Here is an 11054-nt window from a genome sequence, read left to right on the forward strand (position 1 = left end):
GAACTTTTCTAGTTAAGAAATAAGAAAGAAAAGATTTGTAATGAGAGTTTTTCAGGATTTTAATTGGCTGTTTTATAGTTTTCCAGGCAAATATTCAGATGCAATTTGTGTCTGTACAAAAAACTAAAACGGTGTGCTATTTTACAGTATGCAAACGTCCATTGGTCAGACACAGTTCACTCCCTACTAAAATTCAGCTTGCCATGACGGGACGCTCAAACAAACAGATCAATGTTTTGAAAGAACCACAGAGTCACAGTTACTCTATCTCCATCTTACATCTATTAAACTGGATAAGATAAATGTTAACACACACACATGAAACACACAAAAACACACTTCATCTTTAGTATCATGAGAGAAAAGTGCAGATCGGATCAGATCTGTGCACTGCAGAAAACCACAGATTGCTGGAAGGTTAAGCCCAAGAAGAACGTTTGGATGAATGCTGATAACACTTCCTGCATAATTGAGCCAACGATAATAGTCGCCGTAAAGACAAAGCCAGAGACACTAATGCTTCGGTCATCTTCAGCCAATTTCCTGCTGCACAGGTTAGAAACCACACAAACCCTTTCTAAGAAGAACATGCCTTTCTTATGGAGGTCCGTGATGAATAGATGATGTCTTGACCAGTGCTCACTCATTGGCTGCTGGAAATCTGGTCTCTAAATCTGGTCTCTAATTGCTCTAATGGTCTCCAATCACAACCTCTGACGTCTTACTGAAATGATCTGTACATCCTCTAAGACTGGGACATCTTAACAGCATTTGTTTTCGACTCGAACAATAAGACAGCCACAAACAAGCATGTTCACATCTTGGGAAACCCAACGGGAGATTCAGACAGATGTTTCCTGTGGCTACGCCACTGACATCCCAATAATTAATATGCGACTTTTTCATTTTCTTTGTTTAATCGTACTGAAAGAAGCGTTTATTTTAGCTTTGAACTCTCGCGTCTGGTGTTCCGCATCGCACTTAGTCTCGTCCATTTCCAGCCTCTCACGTACGTGCTCTCGTGCCACACATTCATTTTAGGGCTGTCAAAATGGCTGAAAAACTACATTTGAATTTTGTACTTAAATATTATCAAAATTCAAATTATATTCTAATTTAAAAGGCATAATATCATTTAGGGTGAAGTAAAGCTTTTGGCTGCTCTTCTGAAGCCACAAGAGGGCGCATCGAGCAAAATATCACTAATGCACGTTTCTTCAAAGCATAAGATAACATGACTATCTGTGAAAAAAGTGCATAATGTTTCAAATAATGTTTATAAACCAATTATAATTAATTAAGTTGCTTAAACAACTATAAACCAAACAGCATCATGTATGTATGCATAGTTTAATACAAAAGGCAGAAAGCCAATCACACAGAGTACATTTTTTATTTAAAAACATGAGATGCAGAGGGATGGGGAAAAAAACTGCCATAAAATCGAAATGTTTCAGAATTATTATTTTTTTTAATTTTCAATGTTAAACTTGCATTAATTTTACATGGCTTTCTAAATATGCAGCTCCTTTGTGCGAGACACGAGTGCAACGGAGGTAGATGTCCCTCTAGAAAAAAGGTGCAAAATATGTGTTCTGTGTGAACAGCTTGGTTTCAGTTTTGATGTAAACAAGATCTTCTCCGCATTGATGTTTTCTTTTTCCACAATATTTTTAATGAACAGCGCAGCAGCACCGCATCTAGTGGCTTCAACTGGTTTGGCTAACAAAAACATTATAATGCAATGACACTTACATCGTCATCGCATCTCGTGCGCCACTGATAAGGCTGCCTCCTCAATGCACACCTAAAATTTGAATGCAAGGTTTTTGCATTCAAATGTGGATTTTTATGTGTAATTCGATGAATATTCTAAATTTTTTGACAGCCCTAGTTCATTTTACATATGAAGTAAAAGGCAGAGAGGACACAGCCAACGAGCTGACAGACCAGACAGAACAGGTCACTTTTGATAATAGGAAACAAAGTCTCAGCATTCAAATTCTGTTAGTTTTATTAAGAATGATAAATGCAGTTTTGGAGCTCTTTATTGGCGTGACGGTTCACATGCGCTCCCGCATTGCCTCAGTTCAAGCGAGGCAAGCGTGCATTCTATAATTAGCATGAAATAAACATTGAATGCATGTCCGATTCATGTTAAAAGATACACTACTACTTAATGTATAATGTCTAATGTAATCACTCAATGAGTGTTTCAGTCGTGTTAAGACAGCAGCTATAAAACCTTTTCACATAACTGCAGAAAATCCATTCAGTGTCCATAAACCAGCGAGAAAAATGTACACTAGAATTTTTCAAAAATTACATATATTATATATTTACTCATATAATTGCACTTTTTATTATAATTAATCATGTAAAGATATAACGTTAATATAAAAAATGGTATAATGCTTGTATACAAATCAGTTGTTACTTTTAACCTCAACAACAGGGTTCCCTAGTTTAGTTTAGAAAAATTGAGAAAAAATAACATACTTAATCGCAAGCTTGTTAATTATTCCTGAATAATTCTCACTCCAGGCTGAACTCAAAAGTTGGCAGCCCTGTTTGAAGTAAGTTGAAGTTTTAGGTTTCCTGAACAACATTTACAAAATTCACTGTAGCCTACAAGGAAATGTTAGATCTTTTGCTCCAACCACTGGTTAAAAAAGAGAAATAAGTTAAGGCTGATGATACATGGGGCAACTTTGGGTAATGTTGCCGTTAACACAAGACACAGGTCAAGACACAGGGCCGACGACCGATCTAAATTATCCTGATAGAAATTGTTAACTACTCTTAATAGGAAAGTGCCCAAGCAACATTGCTCAAAAAAGTTGCCCAGCAAAATTGTTCCAAAAGTTTACCCGAGTATCATCAACCTAACATTTGAAGTTACGTTATGAAATAAAACAAATTAGATGTTTATATATTTATATATATATATATATATATATATATATATATATATATATATCGCACAAACAGAGCGCTATTTTAGCAAATGGCGGCAATATAACAAAGAGTGAAAAATTTAAGGGGGTCTGAATACTTTCCGTACCCACTGTATATATATATATTGCACAATAAGTGCAATATCACATGAGTGCAATCGTGATAGGCTACTTATACAAAAATTCAGTGAATAAAAAGTTAATATTGTGTTATTTTAGACACAATGTCTGTTTTGCTCAATTTCGCCAAAGAAAATTTAAAGACAAAGCAGAACTGTTCATCTCTGAGCAACACACAGCTGCTTTTAATTGCTTAATCCTCATTTTGAACGAATTGGGTGAACCATTAGGCTCGTTGGACTTGAAGCGGCGCTGCACAGATCGATCAGTGTATGAAATCAAAGTACCACGAGAGCGATTCAAAAGCATGCAGAGTCGTCTGCTCTCTAATCGCTCGCGCGGTACTTTGATGTCACACACAGATTGATCTGATGGTGATACTTCACTCCTGAATGAATCTGCCATTTGAACGAATCAAATGAATGAATAAATGACTCAATAACTTAATCATTAAGACATTTACCACCACCTACTGGCAGTTTTAGTTTCTTATTTAGAGTATCATTTCATTAAATAAATAATTTCATATTTCCATAGTAATAATAATATTAATAATAAAAATTATTAAAGTATAGTTCACCAACCCAAAAATGACAATTTTGTAATCATTTACTCACCCTCATGGTCCAAAAAAGTATATGTAATACATTTTATGTTGAATCAAACTAAATATTTCTTGCTGAAGCTACTTTTTGTAATGTCTGTTTGATGCTTTACACAACTATGACTTTAAATTATCTTTTGGGAGTAATATCGCAGCCAAATTTGATGTAATTTATTAGATTACAAGTTTCAATCGCTTACCAGCCACACATACCACATATATATATATATATGAAGAGTTCAGATGCAAAAGCCTCTAAATGCCTTCTGAAATTTTCTTCTAAAATGAGCAGTTGTATCAGGCTCCTATATTTATGTTCAGTTATTTAACTTAAATTGCATACAAAAGGACCTATACATTGCCATTAAAGTAAAATGACTGAACCTAAATATAGCAGCCTGAGAAAAAAATGCTCATTTTAGACGAAAATTTCAGATGGCACTTAGAGGCTTTTGCATCTGAACTCTTCATATATATATATATATATATATATATGTAAGTATGTATATGTATGTATGTATCAGGGCTCCAGACTAACTATTTTCACTAGGAGCACTGTAGCCCCTGACTGAAAATGTTTAGGAGCACAAGCAGAAAATTTAGGGGCACACCTTAAATCAGCCAGCAATGCAATTGTTCACATATTTTCCCCATTTTAACTGTATTACTGACAAATGCTTTGATAATAAATAGACTTAACTCATCAAAATTACAATGTGCAGTATTCTTTTAATTTCAGAAGGATATGACAAATATAAATATATATATATACAGCTGCTGATGCCCTGGAGTGACACAAAAACAGTATTATTTTTACATTTTAGTGGATTTGGGCATCTGCCATGACACTGTTAGGGTTATGTTTAGTTCTTGTCTACTCTCGTACTCGAGTGATACCGGCTCTATTTCAGCGGTTGTGATTGTCTCTGGCCTAATCACAGCCATGCTGATATAGAGCCGGTATTGCTCGAGTACTCGAGTGATATTGCTCATATATATTACACACATAATATAATTGAATACATAACTTATTAAAAGTAACATTTAATTTCTTAAAGCTAAAGTACTAAAATAACTAAAGCATAAACCAAAAAAATTTTTAAAGACGTTTTTTAAAAATGTATAAAATGACAAAACTAAAAACGCTTCTAAAATGAGCAGTTGTATCAGGCTCCTATATTTATGTTCAGTTATTTAACTTAAATTGCATACAAAAGGACCTATACATTGCCATTAAAGTAAAATGACTGAACCTAAATATAGCAGCCTGAGAAAAAAATGCTCATTTTAGACGAAAATTTCAGATGGCACTTAGAGGCTTTTGCATCTGAACTCTTCATATATATATATATATATATGTTCAGATGCAAAAGCCTCTAAGTACGTCTGACATTTTTCTTTAAAATTTGCATTTCTTTCTGGCTACTATCTATAGGTTTCTATGTAAGTACTGGTACTTCTGAATGGGTTAAGGCTGGGATTTAGCACATTTGAAGTGAAAGTACTTGATGAACATATACTATATGTGGAGAGCATTCACTCAGTATCGTTATCTCATTTTTGACCAAGATGGCTTTTAGAGGCTTTTGCATTGGAACTCTTCATACATGTATATATATATGTAAGTATGTATATGTATGTATGTATCAGGGCTCCAGACTAACTATTTTCACTAGGAGCACTGTAGCCCCTGACTGAAAATGTTTAGGAGCACAAGCAGAAAATTTAGGGGCACACCTTAAATCAGCCAGCAATGCAATTGTTCACATATTTTCCCCATTTTAACTGTATTACTGACAAATGCTTTGATAATAAATAGACTTAACTCATCAAAATTACAATGTGCAGTATTCTTTTAATTTCAGAAGGATATGACAAATATAAATATATATATATACAGCTGCTGATGCCCTGGAGTGACACAAAAACAGTATTATTTTTACATTTTAGTGGATTTGGGCATCTGCCATGACACTGTTAGGGTTATGTTTAGTTCTTGTCTACTCTCGTACTCGAGTGATACCGGCTCTATTTCAGCGGTTGTGATTGTCTCTGGCCTAATCACAGCCATGCTGATATAGAGCCGGTATTGCTCGAGTACTCGAGTGATATTGCTCATATATATTACACACATAATATAATTGAATACATAACTTATTAAAAGTAACATTTAATTTCTTAAAGCTAAAGTACTAAAATAACTAAAGCATAAACCAAAAAAATTTTTAAAGACGTTTTTTAAAAATGTATAAAATGACAAAACTAAAAACGTATAAATTATAAAAAACTAAAAACTTAAAACAGACATATATTAATTTCACTGCTGTCTACGAGGAAAAAAACTGAGATCTCATATGTGATTTCTTCTCACTTCAGAGGGTCATCAGATGATGACCTGGACAGATTGGCGCTCTTTATCATCACCGTCTGTTGTCTAAACTCCAGACGTCGAACAGATCGTGTGTCATATGGAAAGAGCTAGAAAAATGTTTCCCTTGTGATATTTCATCCAAAATCTACTCGGATTGCCTCCTGCAGGTCTTTCAGTAAATATTTCATCAACTCGCTGTCAGATATTAATCTGGAACCACGGGTGTTTTGCAAGTGAAAAGTTTTTTGCAGATTTTTGCTAAGTTAAAATCGATAGTCTTCGAGTGCTAATGCATTACTTGGCTTGTGAGGGCAGTGCTTCATCATGCTGTTTAACTACTGCAGCTGATAAATGACCAATAGCTACACGTCTTATTTTTTTTGCAAAACAAATGAAGATAGGACTGTGGCTGCTGAGCTCCAAAAACAAACCATAATAGTAGTTCATATGATTCATGCACTATATTCAGAGTCTTCTGGAAACATATAAGGCATCATATTTTTATATTCACCAAATATGATGCTCTCTAAAGGAGTCTCACAAAGTCATATCATATGGCTTCAGAAGATTCACAATTTCAAGAAAATTCACACATTTGCAAAAGCAATTACAATCAATGCCTTAGTAATCACAACTTCCATCACTGTTCACTTACAGACCCTAAAATTCTAAATCTCATCTACATTTAATTAAGTTAAAATATAAATAAAACATGCATGAAAAAAATATGGTTATTAAATGTTTTTAGAAGAAGGAAAACAATGTCTGAAATGCGTCTGCCTCCCAGATTTCTAAATGCTTTGATGACAACCCCCAACCCCCCCCCCCAAAAAAAAAACCAATTTTTTTTTAATCAAAAGAAAAGATTTTCCAAATATCACCCCCATGTAATCTGCCTTTCTATGGACAAAACCAGAGAAATGACTGTTATTTTGTGCAGCAGACTCCACATGCTTATACAGTATGTTCAAGGCTGACCAAACTGTAGACCTAAATAAAAGGGAAAGTCTAAAAAAAATGAATGCATATTAAATGATGCACACTACAGAAACCTTAAACTCTTTAATATAACAAAGCAATGTCCAGCAAAAAAAATAAAAATAATTATATATATATATATATAAATCAGCACAACATTGATAATAAATCAGCATATTAGAATGATTTCTGATGGATCATGTGATACTGAAGACTGGAGTAATGATGCTGAAACCATTCATTTAAACCATTATTTTAAACTGTATGATATTTCACAATATTACTGTTTTCCTTGATGAGCAGAAGAGACTTTTAAAGAGAGAGAGAGAGAGAGAACATCTTACTGATCCCAAACTTTTGAACAGCAGTGCATAACTTTGAATTATAGAGACTAAAAAGGCTTAATTGTTTTTAAGCAAAATATGATTATAATATGATTATATGATTAAATACATTAAAAACATGTTAGTAACTTAAATATACAATTATTTTATATTGCTTTATTGGTTTCATCACTTCTTCATAAGATCAACCCACAAGTATTATAATCACACTTGAAGGGCCATCGAATATACAAAGGGTCATAAGAAACAGTTTTACAAGATCAAATGAGGTAAAAATAATGAAAAGTGTGTTCACAAAGCAGCAATCCAAGCACTGCTATTAATTACAAGCCCTCTGAAAAGGTTACTCACATAAGCAAGCACCTCAGCAAAACAAGCCTTGTCTGGTTCTTCAGATGGTAACACTACAGGACGCAGAGAAGCTGTGCTGTTTTCTGAAACGGGACACCGTCGTCAGATGGACTGAATGTTCTTCAGTCTCCCTAGCTCATTTTTTGCCGTTTGTCTCTGTTTGTAAGTGGTTTGGTGTAGATTATTTAATAAATCCATCTGCTGGTCCTGATTCTCAGAGTACCTTTTAAATTATTCATACTTTGCATACATGTTTGCACAGACATTCATTTTGTTACTGGGTTCGTTCCTGTTCTGCAAATCCCCTCATTTCTTTAAAAGGTTATACCAGACTTCAGAAAAAGGACCTACTTTGATGTTACTGAATATAACTGGTTTATTGATGCAACGGCATGAAAATGAACAGAATATTCATCATTGTACAGTGACAGGTTGACAGTTCACTTACATGAAAACTTGTAGTTCACTTTCATATTTTAAACCATATTTTATATATAATCAAACTAATTTCAATAATTGAATCAAACAGGATGGATATGAAAACTAATATTTGTCCTTCTGATTTCCCTCCAAAATGATGTCACTTCCTTGAGGATGATGTCATTAAGGAAGTGGCTTTTGTTATTTTAAAAAGACATTCCAAACGAACAGGATGGAAAATGATATTGAGAATATATGAATTATAAACATAAAACATAAATATATACAATTACAACCAATTTACATGCAAATACAACCATTTTGGATTGGAGAAGTTGCATTAATTTAAGTAATTAAATAGCCTACATTTTTAAGCAGAATGTGTTTTTGTGCATGTGCGTTTTCTGTTCAACCCCACTGATTTATTCATTTTTATTTTATTAAATAAATCATGCATGTTTTTTTATTTAAAGTAAAAATCTTAACTAAAAAAGTAAATTAATCATTAATACAATTTATGCAGTTAATAACAAGACTGAACAAAAAAGAAAGCTACAAAAACATTTAGTAGATTTTCTCAGAAAATTACTACATTTTTTGACAGTTCAGTAAAGGTCAGCTTCTCTTTAATTGTATATTTATTTTATTTCTCGAAACTCGAAACAGCGGTAACCTTTTCAAATGAAATAAAAGCACTTTGTAAGTATCTGTGAACCTTTGAAAGATTGTGCTTAAATTTACAACCTCAAAGAATGAAACTACAAAGAACAAAAACATCAAGTGCAAATGCTGACTCTGAAGCAGAACGTTGAAGTTCCTCTCCTGAGATGACCTAAAAATATATTCTGTATGTGACTTGAATTAATGTCGCCTCAATCACTGACCTGAGCCTGCAGCACCTGTGGCTTTAATTGAGCTAAGACAGAGTTTGATAATTTGACATTTAGCAGCAGACACTTTTATCTGGGGTCAATTTGAGAGGTGGTCCCTATGGAGCAACACGAGGTTAAGCGTTTGACCCAAAGCACAGCAGTGGTAAAGCCCGATTATGATCTTGAGATCTGTCAGGCGCTCAGCTCAATCCTGCTTCTCACTTGAGATCAAACCTCCGACCTTTGGGAGAGCAGCTCAGATCGCACGAGTTTAGCACACAGATGGGTTACTACCACCCAGAGTTGTGTAAAACACAGAAACACACATCCACAACACTCTGGTGTCCTTTTCACCTGAACTGCGGTACATTTACATCATCGATGCAAGCACCATGATGAGAACCAGAGGCTGTCTTGAGACATGTTTTGAACTACTTTTAGTTTAAAACTGACCAATTTCAACTGGTGTGAAAAAGTAATGCATACAATCAAATACAAAGCACTCTTTGCATGCTCCAGAAACATATACTGTCGTTGCGTTTCTCTTAGCTGACTGCCTCTGAGAAAACAGCATTTTTGCATCTCTTTCAATCCATCTGCAATAGACGAAGCAAGTGTTGTTCTGTGCATGTACATTTACAGTGGACATCAAAAGGGATAAATACAAATGCACTGCAGTTTCCAGCTAAAATGAACAACAGTTGGAGGAAAAAAAATATTTTTTAATCTTATCATGATCACAAGAGCAGATTATCGATTACTAAATACTTATTTTTAAACGGTTCCTTGCACAATACTATGTTATGACCTTTTACCACAGTGCTTGAGACATGAACGAATACATTTTGATGTCTGCATCACATCCATAACCGGCTCAATATGTACAGTATGGCTTTTTCTGGTGTAGTAAACTTGCTCGGTGGCGAACCTGGTACAGAGTTTAACTCGGGTTCAAGTCTCGATAAAAGAGTCAGGATAAAAGAGCTTAAAGACATGTAGAAGCAAATTAGAGTAAAACGGCATGATTGCTTCATCAAATTATTTTTTTTTTTCTTATGTATGCTTGTGTTATCACTATCAACTTGGTTTAGTGTAGGCGATACGTCATTTTTAAACATGATAGAGTATTAGAATTTTGTGCACCGCCCACCAGACATTTCATATCCTTAACTGATGTGATACATATGACAAACATTGGGGGAAAAAATGAAAACACTTTTAGCTCCACTTACTAGATATTTCACCTTGAAAGTGCTGAGAAACATGCAAGAAAACTCAAGATTTCAACTCCCTCCTTCCAACATATTCATCAGTTCAGCGAGGACAATATATGATAAAGAATTCAGAAATCAAAGCGCAGTTTGGTGTTGCATACCAAGTGAGTCCTTGTTAGACATTTACCGTCACGGTTAAGCACCTCCATTAGAGGCTATGAATATACTCACATTTTTAATGATTCTGTGAGAAATAGTAAAGAGATATTAAATATGTAGCAAATGAACTGTAGCCAACAGGATAGTGCCGCACAATCGAGCACTTTGTCTCGGGAGATGGACATGTGTGTCGAATTCGATGTCAAATGTGATAAGATGGTTGGAGAGAAGCTTTGGATAATTGCACAGATTAGTCACCAGAGCTCATTCATTATGAATCTGTGTTGTTAATTATGTATGTTTGTCCAATCTGCTTTGTGTGAACTAATGTTTTTATCTCATTGTATGCACTGAGCACTCGCTCTATGATGGATATACAGAATCTCAGCATCTGAAGCCTCGTCGTTTCATGTTTTTTCTATAAAATGTCCATACAGTGTAGACAGATAGAGAAATAAAGAGTCTATCCAAGTTGTCAGAAACCATATTTCACTGAATTTCCATAAGTGCAAGCACAGGTCAGAATAACCAGATGGAAGTGTGTGTGTTTGATTTGCCCCAGAATAGAAACATCCGCAGTGAGGTCACATGTTAATTGGCTGTGAACAATCATTTGCAATCATATTAATGATTATGTGAAACGCAGAGGTTATAAGCCAACAGC

Source organism: Sinocyclocheilus grahami, unplaced genomic scaffold (genome assembly GCF_001515645.1).
Source record: "Sinocyclocheilus grahami isolate Dianchi unplaced genomic scaffold, SAMN03320097.WGS_v1.1 scaffold743.1, whole genome shotgun sequence".
NCBI lineage: Eukaryota > Metazoa > Chordata > Actinopteri > Cypriniformes > Cyprinidae > Sinocyclocheilus > Sinocyclocheilus grahami.